This window comes from Nelumbo lutea, chromosome 1 (genome assembly GCF_056320005.1).
Source record: "Nelumbo lutea isolate HS-2025 chromosome 1, American lotus-T2T, whole genome shotgun sequence".
NCBI classification, from domain to species: domain Eukaryota; kingdom Viridiplantae; phylum Streptophyta; class Magnoliopsida; order Proteales; family Nelumbonaceae; genus Nelumbo; species Nelumbo lutea.
Window position 1 is genome coordinate 25,536,000 of NC_142684.1, and position 13,833 is coordinate 25,549,832.

The following is a 13,833-nucleotide window of genomic DNA, read 5'->3' on the forward strand; positions in this document are numbered from 1 at the left end:
TCCAAAAGGAAATCCACAAAAAAATCATATTTGCATTTGAAGTTGTTTCAGTACCTTTAATGGAGTGTTTTTCCTTGGAGCCAATTTTATTTGGCTCGTTTTATATTTCTTGGAAGACAAAGTGATCTCATAATTTTTTGAACCCTAGAAAAATTTCAGGGTTTTTTTTCATTAAATATTTGTTGCCCAAACTATTCTTGGGGCTGTTTTTGCTTCTTAGTCGTGTTGGCTCTTCCCTTGATCTTATTGTGTTTTGGTGGTGCATTAAAACTCTTTGTAACTCTTAAAATTATTCCTAGTTAAGGAATGGAAGTTTATAAGAATGTTCATTTGGTTCCCTAAATGCTTACAGGAAATGTGGATATCTCCAATGGCATGATAACCATTGTGAAACTTGATGGAACCAACTTCCTAGAATGGTCCCAATATGCTAAGATCACCATTGGAGGAAGAGGTGCCTAAATCAAAAGACTTGAAGTTTTCTAAATGGGCAATACAATCTAATGGTAACGTCGTGACTGATTTGCTCCGTGCAGCCACATATAGCTTGTAACTACATGTTCTTATCCATTGCATAAGAATATTTGGAATCGAGTCACAAGTACTTATTCTCAAACCAAAAACACTACTAAGATTTATTAGCTCCGTAGGTATGTCTGTAGTTTGCATCAATTGGAGAGGATTGTAGCTATGTACTTCTCCCCCTTATAATCATTGTGGGAAGAAATTGATCATTTGGAGGCCTTAGAGTGGAAAGATCCAAAAGATAGGGAGCATTACAGGAAATATGTTGAGAACATGGTTTTTGATTTCTTGGTGAGGTTAAACTTTGAATTTGACTTTACTCGACAACATATCTTGAGTGCAGGCATTGTTTCTCTTGTTGCTCTATAGGGAGGCCTGTAGTTTGCGTCAAGGGAAGAGTACCATAGTCCTGTACTTCTCCTTATAGTCCCCGTGGGAAGAAATGAACCATTTGGAGGCCTTAGAGTGGAAAGATCCAAAAGATGGGGAGCAATACAAGAAATATGTTGAGAAGAACAGGGTTTTTGATTTCTTAACAATGTTAAGTTTTGAATTTGACTTTACTAGACAACATATCTTGAGTGCAAACATTGTTTCACTTGTTGTTGCCTACTCCCTAGTGTAGGGTGAGAAAAGCAGAGAGAAGTCATAATGACATCTCCCATGGTTAAATATTTTGCTTACATGTCCTCTCAGCCCAAACAAAGCAATAGTAAATCTATAATCATTGTGAGGTCTGATGATGTAATTTGTGAATATGGCAAGAATTCCAAGCATACTAAGAACAAACATTGGGAGCTTCATCCTCACCTAAAGCCTAAAAAGTTTGAGACAAGAAAAAAGGGCAATAAACACTTTGTTGTAGTTGGTAATGATGTTCAGCCACCTATTCTTAGGACATCCTTTCAAGAGTCTTCTATTCTAATGGATAAATTGAAAGGCCTCTTGTTGTATTCGGAGAAGAATAGGACATCCATTGGTTCTATTAATCCTTCCAATGCATATGCCAAGTTAAGTGCTACACTTGCTTGCCTCTCCACTGATAACACATTGATTGTTGACTCAAGAGCTAATGCACACATGACTTGTATGTCTTTCTCTTTTTCTGATGTGGATAGAAAAAACAAATTCCGTACAATACTTCAAGTATATAACAATAAGCACAAGAAATACTAAGCTAAAAACAACAAAATAAATTGGAATTTTTAGGGATTTTTGACCTGAACCTGAAGTAAAATTCCTCTTGATACAATTCCACTATAGTAACAATGGCAACAAGTTGACCTCCTGCATGGATACATAGCGATATAGGGATTGGAACGTGCCAAAATGGGTTGACTCCTCACATCTCAAGCCCCCAATACTTGAAAACCTTATCTAGGGCTAAGCTACAACTCAAACAAGAAAGAAAGAACCAAAAAGAACCCCTACAGAAAGAACCACCTTCTCTTTAATAAGATCCAATGGCTTGTTGGAGAAGCAAATTAAAATATTTACATATAAGCCCCTAGAATGTTTTTCTCTCATAAGCAACTCCTTAAGAACAAAATTAACTTCAATGAACCCCCAAAAGATAAACTTTTGTTACAAAAAATACCCAATAAACTAAAACGCAACAGATGTGCACTCAACTTCTCCTTACTAGGATTTGAATTATAAAATGATGAAAATACCCCCGGTCCCAAACTGTCAACAAATATTTCCAAAAACAACAATTTGGGGTTCTAGTACAAAAACGTGCAAAACAGAATTCATTGGCTTTTTCCCTCTCTTTTTTTCTTTCTTTTTTGGCCTCATCATTCTTGTTGGGTTAGAAAGAGCTCAACCTCATGCGAGCAACAATTTAAGTAGCCTTGCACATGTCTCCATCTAGCTTCATGAACTCTTCTTCGTTAATCCAAGAGTTCGCAATTGTTGGTTTCCCTTTCTATTTGACGAAAGAACCTAAAATAGGCCCCATTTCAAGTGTTGGTGACTTGAACATCTTCTATACACTCTACTTGTCCAAACTCATTAGAATTGTTGGCCCTTTGTGCTTGTCCTTGCTCAACCTTGGTTGCTAGTTCTAGGTCCCCATGGTAAAGAGGTCTGCTACATTAAAAATGGGTGAAATGGACAAATCAACTTGTAGCTCAATTTCATATGCATTGTCACCAAACCGTCTCAACACTTGACATGGCGCAATATTTTTTCTACTTCAACTTATGGTAAGTTCCAACAGGAAACCTCTCAGGCCACAAATAAATGATGACTAGATCATCCTCATGAAACTTTCATCAGGTGATGCTTATCCTTAGCCTCTTTTATACCTTTGGTTGCTTTCTTTCAGCTTCTATCTCACATTCTCTTGAATCACTCGAATGGATTCAGCTAAGGCCTCGACATCATCACTCACTCACCAAAACCCTATTATAGGAAATAGATCATCAATAGCTTTGGGTGACCGACTATACACAACATCAAAAGGAGTCTTCCCTGTAGATCTACTAACTGAATTATTGAAGGAAAACTCAACTTGTGGTAGGACAAGATCCCATTGCTTTTAAGTAATCTCCCACTAATGTCCTTAGTAAGTTGCCCAAGTTTCAGTAAACCACTTTAATTTCTCCATCTGTTTGTGGGTGAAATGCACTGCTATATTGTAGGGTAGTACTCATACGCTTCTATAAAGTTCACCAAGGGGTGGCCCTGAGCCAAGCTATTAACAAGTTGATCAAATTCTTCTCATGAAAAGCTCGACTGGGATCAGTCTAAACCGAGCTTGGATCCAAACTTGAGCCTAATATATAGGTTCATTTGCTAATTAAGCTGAGATCAAGTTTAATAAAGCTCGTGAGCCTAATTAAGTCTATGCACAAAGGGTGTCACCTCGGCTATTGAGGTAGAACTTAGCTTGGCACTTCGACTACTAAGGGAGATCTCGATTTGACACCTTGGCAACTAAGGGAGACCTCAACTCAGCACCTAGCAAAATATTTGGCTCATCTCGACTCGAATCTACACCTAAGTTCTCCATAAGTGGCTAAGAAATCTTGTATCACAATCTGATGTGATAGATTTTAGCAATCTATGCAATCAAATAACTTCTTTAAAAAATAAGTTAGCAACATGAGAAGCATCAAAAGCCTTTTGGCAACCAATAAAATGGACCATTTTAGAGAAATGATCAACCATAATAAAAATAGTCATTATCCTTAGCTATTCTTGGCAACCCTAACACAAAATCCATAGTAATATCAGTCCATGGTGCTTTTGGTATGAGTAAGGAAAGATACAAACCTGTATTTTTATGTTGCCCCTTAGATGTTTAGCACTTGTGACACTTAGCAACATAGTAAAATACATCCTCCGAGAATCCCTATTTGCTAATGTTGTTCATTCATTTGTTGCAATAAAATATATTCTTAAAAGGCAATGAAAGTTTTAAAATCATTATTCTTTATATGAGAAATAAGAATTTCAGACCATAACATAGACTTGTTTGAGATTTGCCTCGAAGGGTGTGGTACAAAAACAACTCATAGAATCAAGAATGCAATATGTTTTACATCACGTTAGCTACTTGAAGCAATGTAGTTAAGGAGTAAAGAGATGAGGATGAGACTAGGATTTTTAGCTCTATTGGGGTTTGGGATGAGGAATTTGAATTCGGTGTTGGATACGAAATAAGCAAAACCTGGCCCCACCCCACCTCATTGCCATCTATAGACCTATGGCCATGCAAAATCAACTCTAGAAAGAGCTATAGGCAATAAAAGTTGACCCTAAGATAAAAATCTTGCTTTGGAAATACTGTTGGAATGCAATGGTAGTGAGAGCTAATTTGTTTATTGGACTAGGGGACTCTATTTAATATCCAATGTATAAAAGAGATGAAGAAACAACTACTCATGCTTAACTTCTATGTAGTGGCCATGCCAAAGCATCTTGGTTCGGAAGTAAGTTGAACATTAGAACTTCTGGCTTTAGTTTGGATTGATAGGTGTAAAGGTTTGGTTGAAAGAAAAGATGATATGCTTATGTTTTCTTCTCTTAATGTGGACTATTGGGAAAAATGGGAATCATTATGTTTTTGAAAATGCTAATCTGGATCCTAGGTTGGCTCTTGCATGTGTTGATAGGATGATAAGGGAAATGAGTATGATTTCCCAACAAGAATGGAAACCTTCTTCCTATAGAAATGAAGCTTTGGTGGAGTGTGATGCTTACATTCATGGTTTTGAAAACTGAACCTAATTAGTTGACATGAATACCGGTCAAGTAACTAGTTCTGTTTCACCCTAAAACCGCTCTTGGGTGGTTGGGCCAAAAACCGTTTATTTGGTCAACGACCCATTGACCTAGGCGGTCGAACTATCGACCCATTGACCTAGACAACAATTTTTTACTATTTTTTTATTTTTTAAATCAGAATGGGCCATCCATTTAAACCACACGATTGGATCATTTGACCTAGTAACCGGTGGCTATAATGGTTCCGTGTCCAGTCTGGTTTTTAAACCTTGCTTACATCTTATTCAAGACATCAAATAGTGTGGTTAGGGATGTGCTTTTGTGTCAAGATATAGTTGGAGCTGCTAGGAGTGGAACATTAGTTTTTCTTTTGTTAAAAGATTTGTAAATTCTATTGCCCATGCATGTATTGTCACAAAAACGTTCTTATGAATCCGACTTGTTCATCAGGATTTCCCAATGTGGATTCGGGAGATAGTAAGCCAGGACTTGAATAGATCTTGATGTATTGCTATTTATGTGGAAGGCTTGGTGGAATGGTATTAAAGCAAAGGATAAGATGGTGTTTATGAAACAACAAAACCAAATGTGTGGTATATGTCAATCTGAAATAGAATCGTTGCATCATTTTTTTTTCTCTTGCCACTGTGCTAAAGTAGTTTGGCTACTTTCTAATATTGGTATCAACCTAGAGGCTATTAGAAATCTCTAGTTATATCAATATATTACAGATTGGGTGTCTACTAAATTAGTAAACCCTCCAAATGAAACAAGGAATCTATTCATAGCTAAGTTTCTTATCTTGTTCAGGCTGATTTGGGATGACAGAAATGAAAATATTCATGAGTAATGATTAATTCACCAAATCCAATTAATTGAGAGGACAAAGAATTTCATTCTTCCCGATTCAGAACCAGCCCTAATAGCTAAAGCCCAATTAAGGGCTCATTCCTTGCAAGCTACTCACATCATGTTTACCGATGGAACTTTTATGGCCTCAACAAGGAAAGCTGCTATTGGATATGCTATTTTATCAAGGAATCTAACAAGTATTTTTGTAGAAGGAAGAAGAATCCTTGCCTATCTTCTGCCCAATCTGAATGGTGGACTTTGATGGAGGGATTGAAGAAAGCAGTCAGCCTAAGTATCAAATCTATTCAAGTTTTTTGCGGTGGAAGCTAAGTTACTTGAAAGATCATGTTATGTCCCTTTTCAGTTCTTTTGTTGATATATGTATTAATCATATTAATATAATACCAGCGAAGGGGCCTTGCTTTGTAGGGCTAGAATAGAATCGTCGACTCATTGACCCATTGACCCGGTCCTTGGCCAAAAACCGTTGAATCGGTCAATGACCTATTGATCCGAGCGGTTGAACTGTCGACCCATTCAATGGTTTTTGGTCATTTTTTATTTTTTTTTAATTGGGAAACATCTAGGAAACCGGTTCCGTTTTATCCTAATCTTGGTCCCTGGCCAAAAATTATTGAATCAGTCATCGACCCATTGACCCAAGCGGTCGAACGTTGACTCGTTCAATTGTTTTTGGTCGTTTTTTTTTTTTTTTAATTTTTGTTGTCAGAATGGGCCATCTGTTCAAACCGAACAATCGAACCATCGACCCAAAAACTAGTTGTCAGAATAGCTCCATTTTCAAGTTGTATGAGTCACACGCTCGAATGAAATAACACGCATGGTACTACTTAATGGACCTTACGCACTCAATTTTTTGCCTATAATTTTTGTTGTCAGAATGGGTCGTTTGTTTTTTTATTTTTTAATTGGGAACTGTCTAGGCAACCAGTTCCATTTTACCCCAATCCTGGTCTCTGGCCAAAAGCCGTTGAATTGGTCAACGACCCATTGACCCGAGTGATCGAACCGTTAACTAGTTGACCTGTTCAATGGTTTTGGTCTTTTTTTTATTTTATTTTTTTTTAATTTTGTTGTCTGAATGGGCCATCCGTTCGAACCAGACAGTCGAACCATCAACCCAAAAACCGATGGTTAGAACGGTTCCATTTTTGGTCGTATGAGTCACACGCTCAAATGATATAACACGTATGGTACTGCTTAATGGACCTCACACACTCAATTTTTTACCTGTAATTTTTGTTGTCAGAATGGGTCGTCCATTCGAACCAGACGATTGAACCATTGACCTGAAAATCGATGGCCATAATGGTTTCATAATTTTTTTATTGTAATTTTTTGTTGTCAGAATGAGCCATCCGTTTGAACCAAACAATCAACCGTCGACCCAAAAACCGATGGCCATAATGGTTCTGTTTTCGGGTTATATGAGTCACACGCTCGAATGACATAACACGTATGATACTACTTAATGGACATCACAAACTCAATTTTTTGTTGTCAGAATGGATCGTTCATTTGAACTGGATGATCGAACCGTTGAGACGAAAACCGGCGGCCAGAACGGTTCCGTAATTTTTTGCTTGGAATTTTTGTTGTTAGAATGGGCCATCCGTTCAAACCGGACGGTCGAACCATCGGTTGTCAGAACGTTATTAACAACATTTATCAATAATAGTAAGTAATTATACTATTTAATTAAATAATCATTAATGATAGTTTTAATAATATTATTTAGTTATTTTTAATATAATATTAAATATTAAATTTATGAATAGGATTTATTAACAATATTTATAATAACAATAATTATTAATTATAATCACTAGTATATTTATTAAATTACTGTAATAATCAGTAATTATTAAATTACAGTAATATTATTTTTAATATAACAATAATTACTAAATTTATTAACAGAATTTATTAATAACAGTATTTATAATTTTAATTTAAAGTAAAATTAAAATAAATATCTATTTATTAACTATATTTGTAATAACAGTAATTATTAATTATAATCACTAATTATATATTTATTAAGTTACTGTAATAATCAGTAATTTATTAACAGTATTTTTTAATAACAGTATATATAATTTTAAAGTAAATATCTAGTTATTAACAATATTTATAATAATAGTAATTATTAATTATAATCACTAATTATATATTTATTAAATTACTGTAATAATCAGTAATTATTAAATTACATAATCAGTAATTACTGTTATTTATATGGGAGTAATTAATGGATCTGGGTTGCTCTCTCACTTGGAATCTACTTGCACGAGTAGATTCCATTTCCTGCACGGCGAGAGCAGTCAGGAATATCTGAATGTTTAACATAGTTTCTTTTGAAAAAGAAATCTGTTGAAAACGGAATCAGTTGATTTGATCTTAGACTATACAAACGGCCCTGCCTAGTTTAATGAGATGGTTGCCACTTGCCTCAACTACATAGGAAAGACAATGTACTAAACCAAAAGCACAACTAGAGAGCGTGTTTGTTGCCGGTTCAGATCAGATAGGCATAGCATTGTAAGCATGTTTAATGAGCACTTAGAAATTTTTTTACACCTATCCCTTGAAATGCCTGTAGCCTACCCATGAAAAAAAATTAAAAACAACTATTGACATTTGTCAGACTATTTATTAACTATTCATTGAAACTTACTTACAATGTTGTTCCTACTAAATCAGGTCCTGTTTGTTGCTATGTTATTGGGTTTAGGCAACTCCAGATCTTCTACCCACAATAACTCTGCCCACATCTACCCATAAAACACTATTGATTACCCCACGGGAACATCGATCTCCCATGCATAACACCATGTAAGGGCGTAAAATGTTCTCAATGTATGATAGCGATCTCATGTGGGTAGATGTGAATAGAGTTGATGTGGGTAGAAGATCCTGACTTGGACCAGTGCTACAACTCTAATTTTTAGAACAAAGATTTAGTGCAACCTGGGTGGACCATACCTGAGCTTGGACCAACTCTATCTGAAATTTTACACCGATTGAGCAAGAATTTTCAGCCCTTGGGCAAGGGTTAGAGCTATGCCTAAAATCCTAGGGTTTTAATTTTTTGGTTTGAGCCTGGACCTAACCTAACCCTTGGGTAGTCTGATAGTCTCAACCTGGGAACACTGCATCCAGTCATCGATCTCTGCATGTAAAGCTGGATGCCATGTTGTCAAAGTGTTTGCATGGCATTTGCTTTTAAGAAATCCTGTTATACAATATTACTATCCAATGACATACATATATATGCATACATACATACATGCGTATACATGCGCATGTATATGTCGAGGCTATGGTATATGGGTCTTGCCGAATCTTATTATGGGGTCATGGATGGGAACAAATTGAAACAGGTTATCTCTTACTATGGGGTCATGGATGGGAACAAATTGGTGTTCGCTGGGGGATTAATTGGTTTTGGCTATGCCTAGGAGTGCAACTTTGACGGATTGGGTTGGGTTGAATGTCAACCTATGACCAACCCTGATACTTAGACCACGGGATCAAGTTTGGTCCAACTTGAGGTCAAGCACGAATTTATCAATCCAAACCCAACTCAAAGCTTAGACCAACACGATTCAAGCTAGACTTGTGCAGGTTGATCAGGTTTTCAAGGTATTTTGAATATGCACATCCACTTTTCATTGGGTTTTATTTCTCACTTTAAGAATACAGATCAAAACTATGCAAAAATGCCCTTGATATTATATATATATATATATATATATATATATATATTATATATATATATATATATATATATGTATTATATTGAAAATAACTAAGTATATTTAGGATATATATGATTAGGGATGCAAACAGATCGGATTCGAAACAGGGTATAGTCAAATCCAATTCGATTGGATCAGATAGGAGTCGATTTGAATTCGAATCCTATCGTTAAGTCAGATCTTTGGATCTGTTCCGATCCGACTTGTTTTCTTTAAAAATTAATGAATTATTAAAAGAAAAAATAAAATGTACTAATTTAAATAAAGCAAAAACAAAAAATAAAGTATTTTTTAATTATTTTCATCATATATATATACATGTTTTTTATAAAAAATAAATAATATAACAAATTTATACAAATATATTTATAAATAAATAAATAACATACATATGTATTATATATATTTATATTTATAAATATATAATATATATCGAATCGAATCTTCTTGGATCGGATAGGGTCTGAATCCGATCTAATTTCTGATCAGACCCTGTTATTCGATCCGATCCGATTCAAGGATCTGAACAGTGGTAATCCGAATCCGACCAAATAGGATCGGATTGCACCCGTATATATGATAGTATAAGCAATATAAGAAGGGCTCAAAACAAGCTTGGACTATCCAAAACCCAACTCAAGTTTTGGCAAAGATCTGGTTTTACAGCTCAAGCCCATCCCACAGGCCAAAAATTGAAGCCCAATTCGTGCAAAATCTTGGGTTGGATCGTATTAGGCTCTAATTGGTCCTACCCAAATTGTAGTCATAAGGGCATCACTCATAGCTACTTAGTTCTTACATAACAAAAGAAAGATTTTCTTCATGCATCTTATACAATGGAGATGGATTGCAATTGCATCCACTTTGTTTAGAAATGCAACAAGTGCCAAGAGAATGTGAAGTTGATCCATGGCCCTTTGCAATCTATTGTCTAGATATCATTTGAAGGTTAACCCAGCAAAAAATTGGACATAAATACATCTTATGGCTACGGATTCTTTCACACAGTCACTGCACATAACAACCCCAGTCACTGCATTCAAAGCTCATTATATTTGATACTCTGTATTTGCCAAATAAGTATTCTTTGTAGCTAAAAAGCTTTTGTTCCTACATTCAGTATAAGTCCTATGTGGATGGCCTTTATTTACCATGACAGTAGTTTTCCTACCAAAAAACCTTGTTCCTGAATGCTTCAAAAGCTGTACAAGTTTCATGTTAGTTAGAGTAGTACTTCTCCCAAGGCATCTATTAGATACCAGTTAAACTGTTATCCCTGCATCCTTCTAACTATGCTGCCACTGATAGAATTTTGCAAGGGGCAAGGACTCACAGTTAAATTGGTCAGATAGAAACTTGATGCAAATCAGGCGATGTGAAATTAATGAAGCCAAGAAATTAGCCGCTAAGTTTGTTTCCTTCCACATGTTAAAAATTCAAAAGAAGGAATATAATGAGATACAGAATATGTGAATACAATATGTATAGACTTGTTTAAAATACATCATACATGGACTTAATCCAGGACAAGCTGAATACATGATTAATGAATTTATTTCAATGAAAGAAAAATAAAAAACAAGCTATCAATTTATGTGGATGATACCCCATCAGGTTTTTGATGGAAAGGAATATCCATTGATTCAAGTAACACTGGCAGAAGGGGAACCTAAAATTGGCTCATATTCTTCAAATTTGCTATAATATAGACATAAAATACAATTGCTAACTGAACTTTCTCACAAGAGAAATTGACTCTCTATGCATGTTTTACACGCCACATACAAAATGGTATTTTAGGATTGTTATAACTTATTGAGATGTTGAAGAAATGTTACCAACAATGGATTGCTCTGCTTCCAAATTCCAACAGAACATCAGGAAAGAACTTTGATTGTCACCCAGAACTTTTGAATAGATTAATCTGTGATTGTTCAAATTTGAGAGTTGATGAAGTTTTGCCAACAATGGAATGCACTGCTCTTCTCTGAACAGAGAAGCATGATCAAATTTTGGTTCTCTTACATAGAATACGATTCTGGAGCAGAATCTTCCAAGTTAAGAAGCACTGTCTTGAGATGCTGCTACAGTAGCAAGCTAATATCTGCTGCTTGATCTTGGATGCAAACATTCAGTTCAGTTTCTGAGCTGATCAAAGAGAAAACCCTTACCCATAGTTGTTGCTTTTCCCAACGGCTTTATAGGTATTGAAAGGAACATTCATATATCATTTGTAAACACTTGCAGATATAGACAATTTAAATGTTTTAGCACTTATAAATTACACAGGAAAGGTCATTGACATTCTGTTGACAGAATAAGAATAATAACATGTGGTAATATTTTTTCCACTGAAATGTTTCTCAAATTGTTGATGGACTTCCATAAAGAAAAAAAAGACCAATGAGGAATTTCTGGACTTAATTCTACCTTACCAGCTCCTTGAATTTGAGCACTGGGTTCCAGCAACACCATATTAGATCGTGTATCAGATCATGCATCTCGAAATTTTATTACTTCTAATGTGACTAGCATTTTGTTCATCCTTTATTCCATAATGTTGTATCTTTACTGCAAATGGCAAGTGACAAGTGGCAAGCAAGCACAAAATTTCACGATTTCTCTTTCAGTGACACCTGGATTTGGAGACTCTCCTGATCCTCTAGATCCATATGCCTTTCTCTTGACGAGAGATGACCATCTTACCGGGTTGATGTGTGGGAAGTGTGCCCATTACTAGTACAACCACATTGTTAGGTGTAGTTTGCATGAGTTTGCTTCCTATCACAATACCACACTAGATCTAATGCAGTTTTCAGTCTATGCCATTCTTCATGATCTTCATTCCAAACATCATCAAGAACAAGCAAAAGACTTTTTCCGTTTGATATTGATCGAAGGCTATGGAGCAACGGATCCATTTTTGAGAGATCACTACTAGCCTTCTGCCTGCAAAACCTCATAGGCACAGACACTGCATTCGTAGATTAAAATGCTTCGACACCAACTTCATCATTTTTTATTAGTTGGGCGAATATAGTCTTCCCAAGGCTTCCCATGCCAACAATCTTGAATGAATCACAGAGAGTCCTACAAACAACTCCCTCCCAAAGAAGGAATTTAATCACCTCAGTACATTCATGCAGCATTTCATTTATACTATTTAGCAAAAAGTAGTTGCGTACCTTGTCCATGAGGCCTTGTATCTCCACTTGGCGCCTTCACTCCTCTGCCGTGATTTCATCGAACATCCCTTCTGCATCAGAATTAAGCAGCATTCATCCTTGAGTTTGCTCAGCTAATCTCTATCCACCTTTTCCTTAATTGATTCCCGTTCTTCATTGCAGTACATTCGTTCATTTACTTCTTCCACGCCACCCCATTAACTTAATATATATCTCTTCAAAACAAGGAGAGCCCAAATTCTTCAAGCTTCCCCAACATCGATAACCAGAAAAACTCCAGCCATTCAAGGTTTCCTCGACATGGGTGATAAGAAAATCCAACGAACTCTATGACACGTCTCGCAACTTAGCAAGAGAATGGGCTCAAGCTGGTGCAATATATAGCGTCACCTGCATGAGCTTGCTTCGATACTTTACTTTCATGCTAAGAAGAGCCAAAGTTTGCGACCTCCACGAGGCAACAATGTCCTTTATTCTATGTTTTGTCAGAGCAAATAGCCATATACAAATGTTCAAAGACATAATAATTAGGTAAAAGAAGCCAGAGCATGTCTTTTTCATGGCTGAGCTTGACCGAAAGTGAGTAGAACTGAGAGAAAGCAAACATATTCTTTCCACCAATTGAAAGAATGGTCGCTCTTTTTTATTGCACGCCGAGATGAAGCAATAATCCGGTCGGTCCGGGTAGGAATACATGCAATTAATGCAGTGCTGTAAAGTATTAACGAAGAAAAGCGACTGCTCAGCTGGCTCGGTGTGGTCAGTATCAAAATGAAGAAAGAAAAAGAGAAACAAATGGTGAGGGCATCAAATTACTGTTAAACACTTTTGCATCCTTCGTCCATCATATGGTGATCCATGATGCATCTGTTTCCGGGCCTTCATCCCACCTCATTTTGATAGTGATACCCTAACTAAAAATTAGGGGTGCAAATCATGAGCGTTGGGTAGGGGTGAAAGCTCAATCCAGTCCCAACCCGTGTTGCTCCAGAAAATAGTGACAGTACCATGTTGAAAAAATTGGTGTTCCAGAAAACATTAATATATTTGGAACCGTTTTTTAAAACGGTATTTTTAAGTCATGCCTTGAAAATCAAGAAGGCTTGGTCTGGGGAAACGTCAAATTCGATGTTTTTTCAAATTGGGAGTTTATTTGACATGATGTAACAGTGACGTAGACTTTCTATAATGGGCACTAGTACTAAAAACAGATATGGAGCATTAATACCAAACAGAAACGTCCTACCTGACAGTAA

The 13,833-nt window shown here is 36.1% G+C and overlaps 1 long non-coding RNA gene across 2 annotated transcripts; it reads right to left on the bottom strand.

The window, feature by feature from the left end:
• Positions 1 to 10,845: 10,845 nt before the first annotated feature.
• LOC148874008 (uncharacterized) lies at positions 10,846 to 13,038 on the bottom strand. Of its 2 annotated transcripts, none has more exons than XR_016098371.1 (2): positions 12,578 to 13,038; positions 10,846 to 12,496 (listed from the first exon to the last, which is right to left on the bottom strand). It is a non-coding gene; the product is annotated as an uncharacterized LOC148874008 (long non-coding RNA). The 2 variants fall into 2 exon arrangements; XR_016098370.1 differs by having other exon boundaries at positions 10,846 to 12,482; positions 12,578 to 12,925.
• Positions 13,039 to 13,833: the final 795 nt, after the last annotated feature.